At 49.7% G+C, this 21,399-nt stretch overlaps 1 protein-coding gene and 1 non-coding gene across 3 annotated transcripts in view; both read right to left on the bottom strand.

Moving 5' to 3' along the window:
• Positions 1 to 21,399, bottom strand: part of CUEDC1 (CUE domain containing 1) — an 88,468-nt gene that overhangs the window by 49,120 nt on the left and 17,949 nt on the right. The window contains exon 1 of one of the 2 annotated variants that reach the window (XM_006076231.4): positions 2,302 to 2,345. The exons of the other annotated variant lie outside the window; for it this stretch is intronic. The gene's annotated coding sequence lies outside the window, so the exon portion shown is untranslated. Of the gene's footprint in view, positions 1 to 2,301; positions 2,346 to 21,399 lie in introns of those variants that run through there. 2 annotated transcript variants of the gene reach the window in all.
• Positions 11,150 to 11,221, bottom strand: TRNAG-GCC. The gene has a single exon. It is a non-coding gene; the product is annotated as a tRNA-Gly (tRNA).

The raw sequence follows: 21,399 nt of genomic DNA, 5'->3' as shown, positions 1-21,399 counted from the left end.
CTTGCTCCTGGGCTAGGGGTTCACAACAACTCCACACGTCACCCTTTGGACAAAGCACAGTTCGAAGCTACCGTCCACAGAAGCAGGGGCAGTTTATGCTGAAGGTCTCCCAGTGAAGTGCCAGGGACCCTTCTGCAGCCTCTGGGAGAGTCTGGGAGTCAGCGGTTCCAGCTGGGAGCTCTAGGAGGCCTAGAACCAGGAACAGGGCCAGTGCCACCCAGGGCCTCTGTGTACCTGCCCCACCTGACCCCTCGGGGCCCAGAGACAGGCTAGTCGGGAAGATGGCTCAGCAGCCCAGGGGGCTTCACTCAGGAGAAGCTGTGGAGAAAAGCAAGAACTCCAGGTGGCTTTAAAGTGGGCAGGAAAGGACTTCCCTGGAGGTCCAGTAGTTAAGACTCTGCTTCAACTGCCAGGGGCTCAGGTTCAATCCCTGGTCAAGAAACTAAGATCCACCCACATGCTTTGGGCACAGCCCCACTTGCCTCAAAAAAAAAGGTAGGCAGGAAAGAAAATATATTAGAATCAACCCGAGTGACTGAAAACGAACCATACGCCAGGCACTTGCAGGGGTGTGTCCCCAAAGGATTTAATTTTCACACCCACCCAGGGAGGCGGCTGTCATTCTCCTTGTCTTACCAACAGGACACTCGGGCCCTGTTCTGCTGGAACACGTGAGAGTGAGGAGGCAACCCTGCCAGATCGGGGCGTTTGACCGAGGCTGAGTGAGAACGTAAGGGTCTCTGGGTAAAGCTGCAAGGATACTTGGTCTTTGTTCTCTTTCTTCAAGACAGAACAAAGAAAATGAGACTTAGACTCCAGAAGAAACTTTCTTGACTGTAAAGAGGGGTCAGACAGAACACTTCCTGGGAGGGACCCCTGAATGGTGCTTCGCTCCAGCAAGCGCCTTTCTGCAGGCAGGAGACTGGACCACCTGGCCTCGGTACCACGAGGCCACTGACATGCTCGGAGGTCTCCTCAGACAACTTGGCTCTAGCTCCAGTCTCATGGGAGGCTCTTGGACAACGTAAATCTGAGGTTAAACTCATCCTTTGCAGGACTTCCCTGGTGGCCCAGTGGTGGAGACTCTGAGCTCCCAATGCAAGGCGCCCAGGGTTCAATCCCTGGTCAGAGAACTAGACCCCACGTGCCACAATGAAGAGCTCGAATGCCACAACTAAGACTCGGCACAGCCAAATAAATAAATACTTATTTCAAAAAACGCTTTGCCAAATTTGACAAACAGATGGGGTAGAAAGTTCTGATACTGAAATGAAGTGTGGAGTTGGCGGTTTTAGTCAGTGAGTATAAAGTTGGCGCGAGTGTGGTACTGATGGATAGAAGCCTCCTGTTTCGCCTGTTGAATAACATAGTTCGTCAAGCCAGCAGTGATCGAGATGACCATGGGAGTGTGGTAGGCAACCCGCTCAGGAAGCCCCATCCTGTGTGGGCACGCCCACTGGGAGGTCTCCGAGGACACAGAGCCCATCTGTTGTTGTTCCCTGGTTGCTCAGGCCAACGCTTTTGCCTTGGCCTGGAACAGAAGTCTCCCCTAGTAGGTCACGATCAGTCCTGGAACGCAGGACACCCTGGGGGCGGGGGGCCGGGGGGCCTGAATCACACACGGGATGTTCAGTCTAGTCTAGAGAGGGGTTCCTGATTCTGAAGTTTCATGTCAAACTACACAACTTACTGGTTCGAATCAAACACAGAATTTACTATTCACCATCGAACAATCATATGACAGTGATTTTGCAGTTTACCTAGATGTGGGGCTTCCTTAAGGGGTCCCAGGACCAAAGGGGTTCAAAACCTCTCCACTCTCTCGCGAGAAACCAAGGCCTGGAAAGATTAAAGCCTTCACCCAAAGTACCTGCCAGCAGGAGCAGCCTTCCCGCCAGCCTCCTGTTCCCAGTGGCCAGTAGCCACCCCCGAGTCGAGGGGGCCCGGGGTGGGGTGCTGGGTGTCCATAAACCACAGCATACATGCTCCACCCAGGACCTCATGACACTCACGGCAACCCCACACAGGTCAGGCCAGACAGGGGTCCCCGACTGGAGGACTGACCCCATGGTCCCTGGGGGAGGAGTCCCCCATTCCAGGAGCTCCAAGCCGCTGCAGGTCCTCCTGCCTGGCCCCCGCCTTTCCCTTTGATCCCAAAGAAGGTGGAGAGCAAAGAAAAATCCCCAGTTGGCATCGATTTGCCCAAAGCAAAAGGAACACAAAGGCTGCGCCTGTTTCCATGGAGACGCGATCAGTGAAGCAAAGGAACAAAACAGAGCAAGAAACACAAACCGTCACCACCTTCCGGGCTTGCGTGATCGATGTCGGTGGGCCAGAGCCCTGACAGGAAGACACTGGAAGAAAGAAGGGTAATCAGAAGATCAGCAGCCAAACCGAGAGTGCTTTCAGCTGCTGCGAGGGACGCGGTGGCCTGCCCCCACCCCACCCCGCCTGCCCCCAAGCCTACAAATTAGCCTGGCCCCCACTCTTGAGAAAGACCCTGAACAACAACAACAAAAAATCCCAACCGAAGTCCAAAGTGAGTCATTATTCACTTTACAAAAGGATTCTTTGCTTGACAAAGAGATTCCTTGAAAGGGCCAGATCCCAAGGTGCACAGGACCATTGCTTTGTTTCTTTATTTACTCCTCTGGGGTGGAGGAGAAGAGACTAAGCTCCAGCTGAAAGTAGGTTTAGACAAGATGACAAAATTCCTGCGGGGAAGGCACAGGGGGTGGAGTCGACTCTGCTTCTAAAACATTTGCCGGGAGAGGCCCTCGGGAAATCCAACCAAGGCAGCTTTCAGACAGAAGGCTTGAGAGCCTGTGGCCCGTCCCCCAGAAAGCGCCCAGCCAGCCGGGGAGACCAGGCAGCAAGGCTTCCAACAGGTCCCCACAGGGTGGACCCCAGAGCCCTCAGGCTGCAGGGAAAGCGGGGAGTAATCAGGGGCGGCCTTTCCCTCTGGGGGAGCAAGAAGGCAGGAAGCCAGCAGGGAGCTCAGCAGGTGGCAGGGCCCCCGCTCTGCCCTTTATCAGGTGACACCCGCGAAGCGCCTCCATGCGTGTGGTGCCATCCCAGGGAGGGGCGCCCTGCCCTTGGAGAGTCTCAACCTGGCCTTCACGCCACCCCATCTTTTGCTTAATTCCTTCGAGGAACAAGTGTAACCACGGCAAGACTATTTCCTGAGCGTGCCCACTGGCCATCGTCTCCTGTACCCCCTCAACCAGCCCATGAGAGAGACGCTGTCGTTGCCCATTTACCCATGTGCAGACAGGCTCAGAGAGGCATGTAACTTGGTCACACGGCTAGTAAGTGACAAAGCCAGGATTCAAAACCAAAGGTCTGCCCAACTTCAAGGTCTCTGAAGGCTAAATGCCTGCCGCATCAGCCCGTTTCACAGACAAAGATGCCAAGGAGAAGAGAATGTAGGTGAGTTGCCCTGAGGCAGGGGACAAGCTCAGAGGACCACTTCTCCTGACAAACCCAAGGCGGGTTTGCTTTGTGATCGCTCCCCTGGGATGGCACCCAGCTTTTCTGGTGGGGTATGTGGACTGCTCTGGGGCCATGAAACCGCTCAGCAGGCCCAGGCTTCAGAGTACCTCTCTGCCACTCAAGACTGTAGCGTCCATGCCCCTGCTAGCTAACTGCGAGGACCTGGGAAGAAACATGCGCCAAGGGCCAGGGTTGTCACCAGGGAGACCCTGGGAGGTTCGGGCTCAGTCCCTGCTCCACCAAAGATTCCCAAAGAGCCACAGGCTTTGAAGTGAGCAATGTAATGTTCACAGAGCCACAACCCAGGGCAGCCTCTCCAGGAGGCATCTGGTCAATGGTCTGCCCACCAAGGTACATCTGGGAAATTTAACTCCCTGACATGGCAGGCCTTCAGGGAATCAATTTCCAGAACCTCCACGCCCCCATGGTATCCTTCCGTATCGATGTGCTGGGAACCATCTGAGCCCACCAGTTCTCTTTTGAGGTAGCCCTCCTCAAGACTACCCAAAAGGCCGGCCCATCCCCACAGCCATGCCAGCTTTACCCTGGCACTTTGACCTGACAGAAGCCATGAAACAAAGGGACAACTCAAGAATGCAGCGCTCCTGGAAGGAGTCTCCTGAGGATGGACACTGAGAAGGGAGCTGGCCTTATCTTACCAAGACCGACTACCATGCATAACCATCTGGTTATTCCAAGATTAGAATTAGGAAGCAAGGAAGCCGACACAGGGATGCCAGCTTAACTCATTTATTTGAATCAATCATGGAGTCAGACTTTTTCTAACACAAAGCATGATTTGGCTCATCGTCTAACAGCAAGATCTGGCCTTGCGAATTAAGAGCTACAGCAGACATTTTCCACAACCGTTGTGAACTGATTTGCCATTCTAGGTTTTCATGAACATATATTTGAAGAATATGACATACAATAAGCCTGGAAATACTCTCTACTTAAAGTTATGAGAAAAAAATGCTTATGTGAATTTTTAAGTGTATAGGGCTTCCCAGGGGGTACAGCGGTAAAAGAATCCACATGCCAGTGCAGGAAACGTAAGAGACTCTGGTTCGATCCCTGGGTTGGGAAGATCCCCTAAAGTAGGAAATGACAACCCACTCCAGGACTCTTACCTGGAGAATTCCATGGACAGAGGGGCGTGGCGGGCTACAGTCCAAGGAGTCACAAAGAGTAGGACATGACTGAACAACTGAACACACACACACATAAGGGATATAGTTTTTTTTTGTTTTATAAATTTTAAATTATAAATTTAAATTATAAATTTTATTTTATATATTTATTTTATATTTTTTTATTTTATAGTATTTTTTTTGTATTCTTTTGACAGCTGTGAGAGCAAAAACAGTTTTAAGCCTGTGTCTTTCCTTCCCTGGAGCCATACTCAGAGGCTATACATTCCACACCACCCACTGGACCATGAGTGTAATCGATTCTCAAGAGAAGGCGGCTGCAAGGGACATGACAAGCATTAGACCTAAAACCTGGGTGTAAGTTTATTTCTGCTACTCCTTAGCTGTGTGGATCTGGTAAAGTTACACACACTCCCTGACATAAAGTTACTCATAAGCTCATGGGAATAATACCATAAGAGACATATTAAAAATCCTGATATGGTGATAATGATAATATTAAATGAATAACAGAGAAATGCACTACACAAATAGCCCCAAATAGTAGCCAACCAGCAAGTGTTTTCTGTTTGGCTTGGACAATGCTATGGTCTTTGTCTCCAGATGATGCTAATAACTGATATTTACTGCGCATCCACTGTGTGCCAGGCACTGGACTAGGTGTTTCACAGGTCCTAGTTCATTTCGTTTTCACATCAGTCTTATGGGTAGCACGTCCTTCTCATCCCCCCAGTTTACAAGCACAGAAAGCTTACATACTTGCCAAGCTCAGCGGGCATTTAGGGTCCAATGTGTGTGCGTGCTACGTCGCTTCAGTTGTGTCTGACTCCTTGTGAAGCTATGGACTGTAGCCTGCCAGGCTCCTCTGTCCATGGGATTCTTCAGGCAAGAATACTGGAGGGGGTTGCCACGTCTCTTTCCTGTGACTCCTGCATTGCAAGTGGATTCTTTACCGCTGAGCCACCAGGAAAGCCCTTAAGGGCCAATGAAAGTGAAAGAAGTGAAAGTGTTAGTCACACAGTTGTGTCTGACCCTTTGCGACTCCATGGACTACAGCCTGCCAGGCTTCTCTGTCCAGAGAATTCTTTAGGCAATACTGGAGTGGGTAGACATTCCCTTCTCCAGGGGATATTCCCAACCCAGGGATCAAACCTGAGTCTCCTGCATTGCAGGCAGACTCTATCATCTGAGCCACCAGGGAAGCCCACAAGGATCAGTGGGTCTGTTCAATTCTAGAGCATGTACTGTCAACTCACCCTATCAAAGGGTGGTCTCCAACTGCCAGTGTCTGCACCAAGACCCTCTAAGAAATGCAGGATCCCAGCCCCTACTCCATAACCTACTGAATCAGAATCTGCGTTCTAGCAAAATCGATGCATGATTCCTACCCCATGCACATCCAAGCTAGAGACACACTGCTCTAAACCATCAGCCCAGCTGATCTACATCCTGGTTTTATCTTGCTGAAGGTAACGTTAGAATATTTGCTTTCTCCACATGCACACACACACAGCTGGCAATTAAAGCAAGCAAGATAGTTAGAGATTACAATAATCTATCAGTAACACGTGCTGAAGAATTGATGCCTTTGAACTGAGCTGTTGGAGAAGACTCTTGAGAGTCCCTTGGACAGCAAGGAGATTCAACCAGTCCATCATAAAGGAAATCAGTCCTGAATATTCATAGGAAGGAGTGATGCTGCGGCTGAAACTCCAATACTGTGGCCACCTGATGCGAAGAGCTGACTCACTGGAAAAGACCGATGCTGGGAAAGATTGAAGGCGGGAGGAGAAGGGGATGAAAGAGGATGAGATGGTTGGATGGCATCACAGACTCAATGGACATGAGTTTGAACAAACTCTGGGAGTTGGTGATGGACAGGGAGGCCTGGCGTGCTGCAGTCCATGGGGTCGCAAAGAGTCGGACAGGACTGAGCGACTGAACTGAACTGAACATATGCAAAATCCATGTTTTAAAAAGGGCTAGGAGGACTCATATCAAAGTGTCATCAGCAGTTACCTCTGAAGAGTGGTGTGAGATGGGGAGAAGAGGTGGTCAAAGGGGGACCATTTGAATTGTTTGAAATTTTTAATGAAAGCAATGGAGTTGTATATCGGTTACATAATTTTCTTAAAAGCATGTTTTAAAACACACTCTGGGGGACTTCCCTGGCAGCCCAGGGGTTAAGCCTTCACCTTCCAATAGGTTCTAACTCTGGTTGGGGAACTGGGATCCCACATGCCTCGTAGCCAAAAAAATAAAGAACTATAACAAAAAACACACACCAGATCACTGGAAATTGATGGTATTTCATGAGCTATGTCTACAGGAGGCAACTGATGGTCCCCTGGAAGGCCAGGAAGGGGGACCCTAGGGAAGTACAATGGAGGAAAAGGAGTGCTAGGCTTGGAATCAAAAGATCCAGATTCAAGGCCAGGCTGTGCCTTGAATTTGCCTCAGGACCTCAGGGCCCCCACTTGGCATCTCTGGGCCCGTGATTTCCCTGCATAAATGGGGGTCCCCCCCACACCCTTCTAGGCTCACAGAGTGACTGCAGGGACCAATCATGCATCAACATGCACCAGAGGCCCATGTGAAGGGCAGGGTGCTGTGTTTCTTGAAAGGAAAAGCCAGGAAAGAAAGCACTGAAACCTTCCCCCTCACTCATTCCATTGCCCAAACACAGACAGTCCATGACTTTATAAGGAAGACACACACAGTAACCTGGATTTAGCGTCCGTGGGAGCCCCAGGCTGATTTTCAAAACCTTATTCGAACTTAAAAGTTAGGTTTGGATGAGGTTCAAAACACAAAAAGAAAGGGCTGTTTCTCATTCTCTCTGCTCCTCGCCAGGTCTCTCTGCAGGCTCAGGGCCGGGGAGGCCGTGTCAGGGTTCCTGCTGGGTCGTGGATGCTCCGCTCTGCCGGGCTCTCCATGCCTTCCCAGCACAGCTCCAGCACCGGCCCCCAGCTGCTCAAGGGCCCAGAGTTTGGCTCTCTCTGGCCGATGCCTTAGTTTCCCCACTTTTATCTTAGAGCTCAGCTTTGCAGAACTGGAAAGAGCAGCGAGTCCCCCCTGGGGGAGGAGGGGTGGAGTTTGGGTCCACAGGGATAAAGGGACTTGTTCCGACCTGCACAGCTAGCTTAAAATAAATAAGGGGGGTCAGGTTCTCTATGACCTTTGGCAACATGCCCTTTTCCTTAAGATTTTCCCATCGTTCTTTTGCAACATGTCTGTCACTGACCTCACCTCCAACCCCTTTCTCTAGGAGACTCACAAATCTGAAGACTAAAAGCTGGTGTGCTTTCCTCAAACTGAACAATCCTGAAACCACACAGTCTGAAGGTCTCACTGAGACTGAGAAGAGAATCCCTGGCCAGATTTTCCAAGAACCAGGCCCTTCAAAACCATTATGAGCTTCAGTTACAGTGAAGTCACTGCAAAAGAAGCCTCCAGGCAGACAGTTCCAGCCACAATACTTACATGACCTAAGGCTCCTAACTTTACCTCTCTGACCCTCAGTTTTCTCAAAGCCTCAGGTTTGGGAAGAAGATTCCAGATAAGAATAAAGCCTTTCATGTGGAGTAGGAGCTCAGTATATAGCAACTCTTAGTGTTACTATCATGATCGTCTCATTCAGGACCATCCATCCCAAAGACAAGGATCTGTCTACATCAGTTCTCCACTCCAACTGCACATCAGAATCACCTAGGAAGTTTTGGGGTTTGTTGTTTTTTTTTTTTTTTTTTTTCCTTTTTTAAAAATGCCAATGCCTAGATCTTATCCTCAGTGATTCTGACTCAGTGGTCTGGACTGGGACCTAGGGAATCAGTTCCTTTTTCACAGCTCTCCAGGTGATTCCAGTGTACACCTGTGGTTGAAAACTGTGCTCTAATCTGTGTTTCTCAACCTTTAACATGCACACGAATCTCCTAAGGGTCTTGCTAAAATGCAAGTTCTAACTCATTAGAGCTTCGATCTGAGGCCTGAAGAGTCTGCGTTGCCATCTAGCCCCCTGGCGACGCCATTGCTACTGGTTCATGGCCTCAGGAGGAACGGCACTCAAAACTCAAGGTCTTGCGCAGATGGCTGGAAAGTTTATAAGATTCTTCTCTGGAAGTCTCAAAGGCAAGCTCTGTCTAGCCAGGCTAGAGCTCACGGCCTCCTGAAAGCAGACAGCCAACTAAATGGCCTCAGACTGGGGCACAAGGACTCAGAACCAGAGCCTGTCCCCAAACGACTCTCTCTTTGGCTTCATGCTGTTGTTTTTTTTGGCGGTGGGAGGTGGGGCAGGGACGGGGGATGCAGACAAGTGTGGCTGCAAAGACACTCAGTTGTGACACCACACCCTGCGTTCACTTGGAGTTGCCTTCTCAACACCGTCTGAGGGGAAAGGCACAAGGACAGGGTCCTAGCTGCCTCCACTCAGATTAGCGGGGTGAAGGGGAGCAGGGCCTGGCTTGGCAGGACGTCCTATCCGGAAGCAGCTGAAAACAATCACAGCTCTGCTGGGCCAGCCTCCTCTGATCAGCCAAGCAGGAAAGCTTCCTGCCTGGAGCTGGCGAGGTAAGTGCACGGTTGAAGGGACTCCAGGGAAACTTGAGCAGGGTAGGGACTGGGCAGACAAGTCCCTCTGGCTTTGAGGTTGGCATATTTTGTGACCCTGAACAACATCGTCAAAATGACACTGACTGGTTGCCAACGACATGCCAGAGAATAATACAGAAATACTATTTGATCCTCCCATCAACTCGGCAAGTCAGGCATCATTACCGTCATTGTACAGATGAGGAAACTGAGGCTCGGTGGATATGTGACAATGGAATTTACAGAGGACAGAGCCAGGACTGGAAGCCAAGATCAGAACTCTTAAATCTCTCGATGCCTCAACTTAACCCCTTCACGAGAAACGGAAAGGGTATAAATCAACAGAACTGAAAGGATGATGCTTATTAGCAGTATAATTATTATCTGTCATTATCCTCATCAGAAGTGTAGTTAAGAGATACTGGGAGAAAAGGCTGGTGTCTGTCCTGCCATTCAGGTGGCTGAGCCCAGGCCCCTGCAGTCTCCAGGCCCTCTGGGGCAGGGTGCATGGCCCCTGATGACACCAGGGTGAGCACAGACCTTCAGAAGAAGGCCCTGGCTATGGGATAGAGCAAGCGTCCAAAAATCCAACAGCTCAAGGAAGGAGACTGAGCTGGGTCACAGCTACCTGCTCCTGGCACCTGGGCCACCAGGCCAGGCCCAAGGCTGGAAATGAAACCCAACTGATAGGCCTTGAGAGCCAGCCTGAACCTGTACCCCAGCCTCACCTCTGTATAAACCACAGAAGGTTCCTGAGCCAGACAGCCTGTTCGAACGAGTGCCCCACTTCAAGGGCTCTGGCACCGAGGGCCGAAGGGGCCATGCTGGGAGCCTCCATCCCACGGGGCCCCAGGCCCCTCCTCCCAGGACCCAGGCAACTCTGGATTCATATTACCCCCATACAACTCCAACAATGGTTCCTGATCGTCATGCTCCACAAAGTCCTGAGGCTTCAGAGGAGCTGGGAGTGGGGGTGGTCAACAGTAGGGAGTACACAAGGAAGCAATGGTATAGTCACTGAAAATATTTTAAAACCACACCATGTCGTTAAAAATGCTCATTCTACAGTGTTACATTAAAAAGCTACATACAAAGCTTTTTAAGTATGTGATCAGTAAGATTACAATTAATTTTAAGAAGCTATACAAATTTAAAAAATAAAAAGAACAGAGGGAAATATAATCAAATGTTATCGGTGTGTGCGTGCCAAGTTGCTTCAGTCGTGTCTGACTCTTTGCGACCCCAGGGACTGTGGCCCGCCAGGCTCCTCTGTCCATGGGGATTCTCTAGGCAAAAATCCTGGAGTAGGTTGCCCTGACCTCCTCCAGGGGCTCTTCCCCACCCAAGGATTGAACACGCATCTCTTATGTCTCCTGCATTGGCAGGCACGTTCTCTGCCACTGGCACCACTGGGAAGCCCAAATCGGTGGCAATATTTACAATATTTAAATTACCAGACCGATCTCTGTTGGAAATTAAGCATTCCCCCCCCTCTTCTTTTTTTTAAATGAGAATACAAACTACACAGGATAAGCAGAGCACTTTTTTTTTTAAAGTTGAAGTACAGCTGATTTACGAGAGGAGCACATTCTGACTGAAGTCCATGTGTCTGAGGGGTCAAGATGAAGCCTTTCTGGGATGGCGCAGCCCTAGCGCGGGCAGCCCACAGCAATGAGACCACACGGGTGTGGCTGCAGTCCAAGGTCCTGGGGCATCGGTGCTCACACGTAGGCCAGCAGGCCAGTGGGGGACCCTTCCCAGGGGGCTTACTTCTCCAGTGTGCATATATGTGTGTTAGTCACTCAGTTGTGCCTGACTGCTCACGACCCCATGGACTATAGCCCACCAGGCTCCTCTGTCCATAGGATTTTCCAGGCGTAAATCCTGGAGTGGGTTGCCATTTCCTTCTCCAGGGGATCTTCCCCATCCAGGGATTGAACCTGGGTCTCCTGCATGGCAGGCAGATTCTTTACCATCTGAGCCATTGGGGAAGCTGGGGAACATAACAAAAAGCCCATTAGCCCTCAAAGTGCTCTAAAGGATTCTGGTGAAAGATGCCTACTGAAACAATCCAGACAGGTGTCCTGCCCCAGGCGAGGGGGCAGAAGGCAGTTGCCACCGAGGGCTCCAGGGTCCCTGGGAGACCCCTGGCCGACGAGGATTCCTGCCTGTGCCACAAAGCCCGCCAGCATGAGGGTGTAAGAGGGACATGCTTTACCATATGGGGCTCAGGAGCCTCCTAGGAAGACTGGCGGGAGGCAGAATGGCAGGTCCCCGAGCCCCACGAAAATGTGAAAGAGGAAAGGCCTTTAAAGTGAAGGGAGGCACCAGCTGTCGTCAAAACAACACCAATTACAGGGGCTGCGAGCAAGGCTCCTCCCCAGGCGGCCAGGTGGTCGGTCACCCAGCCTCCCGGGCTCCAGGCCCGGCCTGAGGCTGCGGCTGCAGGCCGGTCACCAGCTGGGCAGGGCAGCCCCAGTCCAGAAAGCAGCCCATACAGGTCCTGCTGACCGAGAAGTCTCCAGGGTCACAGGGTCGGGTGCTTGTGCTGGTGCCAGGACTAGGGAAGCACCTTCTCTGGAGATTCTAAAGGACGAAGCACCTGGGATAATTGCAACAGTAAAATAGGAGAAAAGTGATGTCCTTGTCCCTTGAAGCTGGGGAGGAGACAGAGTAAGAAGAGAGATCAGAAATGCTGCTTCTCTGGGGCCCCTTACTCACAGCTCACGGCAAGGAGCTCGAGTTCACCATCACTGACGGGGCCCCCTGGATGTCCTCTGCTGCCGGCAACTGAGCCCAGAGACCCTGGGGTGGAGTGAAAAAGGCCCACCCTCAGGAAGCCAAGGAGGCAGGAAGGGCCTGAGTGTCAGACCAGGGTTTTGTCCCTGTTCTGTGACTTCCTAGCCGTGGGGCTGGTGACAAGCCCCTTCCTTTCCCTAAATTAGGTGTAAGAGGTACCCAGCCTTGTTGCTGCATCAAAATGTGTGTGGATTCATGAAAAACATTTCTGTGATGATACTCCTAAAACTATCATATTCTAAACCAATGGAAGATATCTAATGACTAGTGGAGCATCATTATAAAGTGGGGGCATTATGGGGACTTTCCTGGTGGTCCAGTGGCCAAGACTCTGTGCTCCCAATGCAGGGGGCGTGAATTCGACCCCTGATCAGGGAACTGGATCCCATATACCACAACTATAAGATCCTGTGTGCTGCAACTAAGACCCAGCACAGCTTAATAAATAAATAAAATATTATAAAAAATAAATAATAAAGTGGGGGCATTTTGCTCCCCTCTCATGACAACATGCAAATAAGAAGCAAAAACGGACACATCAATCTTTTTTTTCAAACCCTTCACCCACATAGTCTAAAATCAGGACTGGATAGGAACACAGGATGGGGCTCAAACCAGAGGGGAGAGAAAGGGATACACAAAACCAGAGAGACCAGGGAAGAAGCAAGAAGGTTAGAAAGCACATGCCGGTCTCCCGGGAATGAGCCCCGCACCCCTGGGAAAGAGGCCGAGATGAAAGGGAGGAGCAGCTGAGGGAAAACAGGCCGTGAGAACAGGACTTGATTGTTCTCGGGGACAGGCAGGGCGGCCACCCTGCTTTGTGCGTTAATGCAATTAAGGCCCTGTGGGCGGGGGCCCGTGGTTTGGAATCCCTTAGCTCCAGCCCGTCTCGGGGCAGCTGAGCCTGAGTATGGAGCTGGAGCTGGAGGCTGCTTGGCTCAAAGGGCGCAGCGGCCCAGACAGCCAGGGGTGAAGCCCTCATTCCAGGAGACGGGCACTTCTCTCCTCCCCCGGCACCGTCCAGGGAGTTCCCTGAAGCCCAGCCTCGGCCCTGACCCCAGTTAACACTCCCACTAATTGCTGGGGCTGCAGACAGCCTGAAAGCCCAGGGAGCAAAAGAGTCAGAGTTAATTAAGGAGGGAGAAAAAGTCTGCATCTTCATTCTTCCTTCCCTCCTCCCTGCTCCTCTGGGTCTAGTTTCAAGGAAGCTCCTGAGGCAGGGCTCTTGAGCCCGGAGCCAAAACCAACAACGGCACATGGAAATTATTGAACAGGAGCAGCTGGGCCAACAGGGCTTCTAGGAGCCTCCCTCCAAAGCTGTCCAGCTCTCCAAATTTCCCAGAGGTGTGTCGAGAAGCCACTCCCCACCCATCCCAAGGAAAACCTCATGGTCTCTCTGTTTGCTCTCAAACGAGGATGGCACAAGTTCTTGCCACCAAGGGGGGATTCCTCCAGGGGGCAGTGGGCCATTCTGTAGGCCAAACACTAATTACGCAACACAGACATCTGCCAAGTACTACCTCATCTAGTTTCACAACTACCCAGTGAGGTAAGTACTGTTCTTGTCCTGACTTCACAGATGGGGAAACTGAGGTTTAGAGGAGATAATGAACTCACCCAAGCTCAACAAGGCAGCAAGCAGCAGAGGAATGATTCAGACTCCTGCACTCTGACTCCAAAACCTGCCACTTGGATATTCTAGTTCATGAGAAATGAGCCTTGTGGAGCTGCTTAGCCAAGGATCCTTGAGGTTTCCATGAGGTCCATGAACCTCCCCCCCAACCACAGAACATAAAATGCACAACTTAATGTCTTTGGGTGTGAATGCACTTTTCAGGGTAAAGGTGGGTGTCAAAGTTCTCTTTAGATTATAAAAGGGGTCTGGAACCCAAAAAGAGGTTAACAAATGTGGGCCAATGAGGTGATACCTCAAGCAGTGATTTGCTAAGTTGACTCCAGGACACAGATCTTTTAACTTGAGTCCTCTACTTTTTCACTTCACTTCCTTACATGCTAATGAAACAGCCAAGAGAGAAGCTAAATTTCTCCAGAAATAGACGATGTGCTGGCAGTTTAGCTTTAGGCAACTCAGCACTGAAAATCCCCTTGGCCTGCTTGGAAGAGAGTATCCAAGAGACACATTGTGGGGGAGGAGAATGACAGGTGAGCAGACCGGCCCTGCGGATGAAAGGGATTTCCTACCTAGCATTTTTTTACTTCTTTCAGTCGCTGAAAAACAAGTTCCAGCATTGTCCCAAGTCTTGCTTGAGTTCACATAGCGGAAAACACATTACCAGCAGTCTATCAGAAATTCACAGGGGGAAGAAAGTTTCTGTTCCAAACGAATTTGCTACACATGTAAAGACCACTGTCTATCTATTCATAAAAACAATGGTATCCAAGGACTTTCCTGGTAGTCCAGTGGCTAAGACTCCACACTTCTGATGCAGGGGGCCCAGGTTCCATCCTTGGGCTGGGAACTAGATCCCACATGCCGCAGCTAAAAAGATCCTGCATACCACAAATAATGGCCCAGCACAGCCAAATAAAATAAATAAATATTTTTAAAACCAATGGTACCCCTTAACTGGGGCCACTGTCCTCATTTTCAGATGCTCCAAGATAGCAACCAATAACAATGGTGCTGTTGCCCACATTTGACAGCCAATATTATCAAGCATGAGCTCCCCTGGTAGCTCAGCTCGTAAAGAAACCGCCTGCAATGCAGAGACCCTGGTTCAATTCCTGGGTCGGAAAGATCCCCTGGAGAAAGGATAGGCTACCCACTCCAGTATTCTTGGGCTTCCCTGGTGGCTCAGATGGTAAAGAATCTGCCTGCAATGCGGGAGACCTGGGTTCAATCTCTGGTTTGGGAACATTCCCTTGAGGAAGAGATGGCAACCCACTCCAGTATTCTTTGGCTTCACTAGTGGCTCAGACGGTAAAGATTCCACCTGCAGGGCAGAAGACCTGGGTTTGATCCCTGGGTTGAGAAGATTTCCTGGAGGAGGGCATGGCAACTGCAACTCACTCCAGTATTCTTGCCTGGAGAATCCCCAGGAACAGAGGAGCCTGGCGGGCTACAGTCCATGGGGTCACAAAGGTCAGACACGACTGAGCGACTAAGCACAGGACAGCACGTTATCAAGTATGCATTCCATGCTTCACCCACGCTTTCTCATTTAATCCTAACTCCAACCCTATGAGGCATGGGGATTATTATCTCTGACTTACAGACGACAAAATTAAGACTCAGAGAGGTTAAACAGCTGCCCAAAAACACACAGCGAGGAAGTAACAGAACCAGGATTCAAGTCTGTCTGACCCTGAAGATGGGACCTGAGACCAAGATCACTTAAAGCAGATCTGCAACCCAAACTGTTAGTTGTAGGTCTTTGGGGAGATAAGTACAGGAAGAGAGACTAAAGAAGGCTTTAGAGAAGTTCCAGAAGTTTGATAGTTACACACTCAAGCATGTGACGGCAGACTTGAATCTCTGAATAGAGAAAGCGTACAGACCAGCCCCGACATGTCAGACTTGTGATGGTCGTGCTCATTGGGGCACATATCCGTCCCCAGATGAACGAAATAAGCCACCGGTCCTTCACCTCAGTTTGAGAAATACTGTCCTAAAGCCCTCTACAAACACAGCACCTATGCTGCCCAAAAGAGGACACTCTCCCAGGTGCCTCCTCGCAGAACAGTCTTCTAGCAGGCACTCCTCAGGCTCTTACATGCCCACACATCACCTGGGCATCTTGTTAAAATGCAGGCTGATGTGGGCAGTTCAAGTGGGGCCCAAGACTCTCCATTTCTAACCAGGAGGCATGGGTATTGCTGGTCTGGGGACCTGACATCAAGGAGCAAGGTTCTAATTGTACATCACTCAGGAACAGATAAGGTGGAACTGGGAGCTCCACCGGACAAAGCCTGCCAGAACCCAGCAATGGGCCCAAGAACAGGCACACCCTCTGGGGCAGGCTGTGAGAGGGCGGGACGCCCTGCATGGGGCCAGGCTCCTATCATAGGCAACCTCGGAAACACACCTTCCCCACCCTAGCCTGAGCCTGGGACATCAGGGGCCCTTTTCTCCTGAGTTGCAGAAACAAGGCCTCAAAGGCAGAGAAAAGCAGCTCTGAAGCATTTGCTACCTATAACCAGACCAGAGAAGAGGAGGTATTCTGATTAAACTGTGCTTCCTGGGGCTTCCCTGGTGGCTCGGTGGTAAAGAATCCTCATGCTGATGTAGGAGACACGCATTCAATCCCTGGACCAGGAAGATCCCACATTCCGAGGAGCAACTAAGCCCACGGGCCACAACTACTGAGCCTGTGCTCTGGGGCCTGGAAATGGTAACTCCTGAGCCTGAGTGCTGCAATTACTGAAGCCCGCATGCCGCAGAGCCAGGGCTCCACCACAAGCGAAGCCACCACGGTGAGAAGCCTTTGTACGGCAACCAGAGCAAAGCCCACACAGCAACTAAGACCTAGCTCAGCCCATAAATAAACACATAAACTCACAGATGCTGAAAAAGAACATTTCAGGCTTTTTCAGAGAAGTCTATTTCTCTTTGAGGTGTTCTTCCTGTCTTTAAAAAGAAAAGAAATTATGGATTCCCAATTCAATGGAAGACGACTAGTCAGCAGTAAAAGAGAACACACTCACACACTTTATACATACAGCAACATGGATGAATTTCAAGAAGATCACATTAAGCAAAAGAAGCTCACACACACACACGCATACACAGAGACAACTGTGCTTCCTGCCTTGGCTCTGCTCGTCCCACCCTGTGGGTGGATCTTGGACAGTGGCACCCTGGGAGGATCACCACACATGCACTTTTGGGTCACCTCAGAGGGCAGAAATGGCTCCTCAGTGGCCACTCCAGAGGGAAATGGGAAGTTCCCACTTGCTTCAGGTTCCCTGTCCAATTCCCTGGACTGTCCTCCTTATTACCACTCTGCATCTCCTATCTCAACTTATGGCCCAAGGCATACTTATTAACCGGGCAAATCACAATAAAAGGTTCAGATCTCCCACTCATTAGGGATACACTCGTTCATTCAAAAATGTATTTGGACCAACTGCCACGAGCCTGGCCCACGATGGGCTCACCCTTTTCTAAGAGGTAGGGAATAAATGACCAATGGGGCCATGACGCCATTAACTCAGGCAAAGAGCCTGTTCCTGGAGCCAGAGGAAGGCGAGCTTCTGCGCAGCAGCTTTCCCTCACGCATGGACTCAGGGAAAGGCAGTCCCCAGGGTGGGGCTGGGCCCTTGAGGCTGATGGTACCTGACACCAGCTCCTTCACCTCCCTCACAACAGGGCCTGAGGGTTACTGACACGCACAGCAAACACAGCCAGAGGGGCTTGATGTCTGAAGCAAAAGTGCCTGGACAAGACACAACCCACACTGGGGAGAATCAGGCTGAAAAACCAACTCCGGATCTCAGCGGACTCTCTGAAACCACGAACCGCTTTCTTCTTTGCAAACCCAAACCACATTCTCCTACCTCCAAACCCTGCTGTGTGCTACTTCCCTACAAGATGCTCTCACTCCCGTCAGTGCTTGTGACAGCCAAAAACATCTCCAGACACTGCCAATGTCTTCCAGGGGGACAAAACCATCCCCGTTTGTGAACACTGCACTGGGGGATGGCCTGAAACCCTGGCTGTGTGTAAGAAACACCTGGGGAGCTTCTGACTCACCTGTGCCTGGGCCCACCTCACACACATTCTAATTCTGGTCTAAGATTCTACAAGTAAACAAGAATGTCTATCACTTTATAGGCCCTTTATGTTCCTTTAACGTGCTGGTTGGTTCATCCACTAGACGGAATTTCTCCAGAAGCATGAACTACATTTTTTTTTTCCCCTCTCTTCGGAAATTTCTAGACAATGCTCCATGCAGCACCTATTTCATGCTAATCAGAAGAGTTTGGAAAGTTCTTGAGCCTTCTCCATCCCCACTAGATGAAGTAGCACCATCTCTCCCAGATTCAACTGTATATGACAAGAATAATCTACTAACACAATCTTCCAAGCTTCACGAGTGGGAGGGGACAGAGGCGGGGGTCAATGAGAGTCCGGTCTGACTGACTTTGGTCTCAGTCCCCAACCTCTGAAGGAGCCCCCCCTCCATGCTTTTGCTTGGGTGTGAGGACCCTTTGCTAAATGGCCAGGATGCCCGCCTATGTGTACTCAAGTTTATTGACCCTCTCCACCTTTCTTGGCCAGAATGGAAGGCAGGAGGCCAAGGCACAGCCGCAACAGTAGAAAATCCAGTCTACCTGACAGTGCTGCTTCCCTCGGGCTGATCATGACTTGGAATTAAACTCAGGCCTAGCCTTTTTCTGAGACCCAAAGGCAAGAATCTTTCCCCACACCTTGCTTCAAGGGTTCCCCAGGAGGATCTGGAGAACTGATTGACAGTGGTGTGGCCAGTGTTGACGGGATGCAGTCAAGTTCATGTCCTGCCTTCCAAACTCCCCACACCTGAGGCTACCCCTGCAGGACACCTCTTCAGAGAAAGCCAAAGAGCGATAAGGTGTCAAGGAAGAAGATCTGGCTCTTAACCCCTAGCAGCCCGAAGTGGAAATGCATTCGTCACTCACAAGCTGCTTAGAGAGCAGACATGCCATCCTTCCCAATTTTTATACTTGGGCTTCCCTGGTAGGTCAGTCAGTAAAGTATCTGCCGGCAATGCAGGAGACAAGGATTCGATCCCTGGGTGGGGAAGATCCCCTGGAGAAGGGAATGGCAAGCCATTCAGTATTCTTGCCTGAGTAATTCCATGGACAGAAGACCCTGGCGGACTACAGTCCAGGGGGGTCACAAAGAGTCCCATACAGCTAAAGGACTAACACTTTCACTTTCAACACTAAAGACTAAACAAAGGGTGGGAAATCCCAGGGGCCACGCTTCCCCTCAAAACAGCAAAGGCTATTCGAGCTCTCAACATCAGATTTCTCACTAAAATTCACTTGCTAATACATAAGGATGTAAATTGCCATGTGGTTAGATCAGATCAGTCGCTCAGTCGTGTCCGACTCTTTGCGACCCCATGAATCACAGCACGCCAGGCCTCCCTGTCCATCACCAACTCCTGGAGTTCACTCAGACTCACATCCATCGAGTCAGTGATGCCATCCAGCCATCTCATCCTCTGTCGTCCCCTTCTCCTCCTGCCCCCAATCCCTCCCAGCATCAGAGTCTTTTCCAATGAGTCAACTCTTCACATGAGGTGGCCAAAGTACTGGAGTTTCAGCTTTAGCATCATTCCTTCCAAAGAAATCCCAGGGCTGATCTCCTTCAGAATGGACTGGTTGGATCTCCTTGCAGTCCAAGGGACTCTCAAGAGTCTTCTCCAACACCACAGTTCAAAAGCATCAATTCTTCGGCACTCAGGCTTCTTCACAGTCCAACTCTCACATCCATACATGACCACAGGAAAAACCACAGCCTTGACTAGCCAGACCTTTGTTGGCAAAGTAATGTCTCTGCTTTTGAATATGCTATCTAGGTTGGTCATAACTTTCCTTGCAAGGAGTAAGCGTCTTTTAATTTCATGGCTGCGGTCACCATCTGTAGTGATTTTGGAGCCCAGAAAAATAAAGTCTGACACTGTTTCCACGGTTTCCCCATCTATTTCCCATGAAGTGATGGGACCAGATGCCATGATCTTCATTTTCTGAATGTTGAGCTTTAAGCCTACTTTTTCACTCTCCACTTTCACTTTCATCAAGAGACTTTTGAGTTCCTCTTCACTTTCTGCCATAAGGGTGCTGTCATCTGCATATGTGAGGTTATTGATATTTCTCCCGGCAATCTTGATTCCAGCTTGTGTTTCTTCCAGTCCAGCGTTTCTCATGATGTACTCTGCATATAAGTTAAATAAACAGGGTGACAATATACAGCCTTGACGAACTCCTTTTCCTATTTGGAACCAGTCTGTTGTTCCATGTCCAGTTCTAACTGTTGCTTCCTGACCTGCATACAAATTTCTCAAGAGGCAGATCAGGTGGTCTGGTATTCCCATCTCTTTCAGAATTTCCCACAGTTTATTGTGATCCACACAGTCAAAGGCTTTGGCATAGTCAATAAAGCAGAAATAGATGTTTTTCTGGAACTCTCTTGCTTTTTCCATGATCCAGCGGATGTTGGCAATTTGATCTCTGGTTCCTCTGCCTTTTCTAAAACCAGCTTGAACATCAGGTTCACGGTTCACATATTGCTGAAGCCTGGCTTGGAGAATTTTGAGAATTACTTTACTAGCGTGTGAGATGAGTGCAATTGTGTGGTAGTTTGAGCATTCTTTGGCATTGCCTTTCTTTGGGAATTGGAATGAAAACTGACCTTTTCCAGTCCTGTGGCCACTGCTGAGTTTTCCAAATTTGCTGGCATGTTGAGTGCAGCACTTTCACAGCATCGTCTTTCAGGATTTGAAAGAGCTCAACTGGAATTCCATCACCTCCACTAGCTTTGTTCGTAGTGATGCTTTCTAAGGCCCACTTGACTTCACATTCCAGGATGTCTGGCTCTAGGTCAGTGATCACACCATCATGATTATCTGGGTCGTGAAGATCTTTTTTGTACAGTTCTTCTGTGTATTCTTGCCATCTTTTCTTAATATCTTCTGCTTCTGTTAGGTCCATACCATTTTTTTTTTTTTTTTTAGGTCCATACCATTTCTGTCCTTTATCGAGCTCATCTTTGCATGAAATATTCCTTTGGTATCTCTGATTTTCTTGGAGAGATCCCTAGTCTTTCCCATTCTGTTGTTTTCCTCTATTTGCATTGATCGCTGAAGAAGGCTTTCTTATCTCTTCTTGCTATTCTTTGGAACGCTGCATTCAGATGCTTATATCTTTCCTTTTCTCCTTTGCTTTTCACTTCTCTTCTTTTCACAGCTATTTGTAAGGCCTCCCCAGACAGCCATTTTGCTTTTTTGCATTTCTTTTCTATGGGGATGGTCTTGATCCCTGTCTCCTGTACAATGTCACGAACCTCATTCCATAGTTCATCAGGCACTCTATGTATCAGATCTAGGCCCTTAAATCTATTTCTCACTTCCACTGTATAATCATAAGGGATTTGATTTAGGTCATACCTGAATGGTCTAGTGGTTTTCCCTACTTTCTTCAACTTAAGTCTGAATTTGGCAATAAGGAGTTCATGATCTGAGCCACAGTCAGCTCCTGGTCTTGTTTTTGCTGACTGTATAGAGCTTCTCCATCTTTGGCTGCAAAGAATATAACCAATCTGATTTCGGTGTTGACCATCTGGTGATGTCCATGTATAGAGTCTTCTCTTGTGTTGTTGGAAGAGGGTGTTTGTTATGACCAGTGCATTTTCTTGGCAAAACTC

The sequence above is a fragment of the Bubalus bubalis genome, chromosome 3, assembly GCF_019923935.1.
Source record: "Bubalus bubalis isolate 160015118507 breed Murrah chromosome 3, NDDB_SH_1, whole genome shotgun sequence".
In the NCBI taxonomy this organism is placed as follows: domain Eukaryota; kingdom Metazoa; phylum Chordata; class Mammalia; order Artiodactyla; family Bovidae; genus Bubalus; species Bubalus bubalis.
Note: the sequence above shows the minus strand (reverse complement) of the source record. Positions and strands in the feature narration are given on the sequence as shown.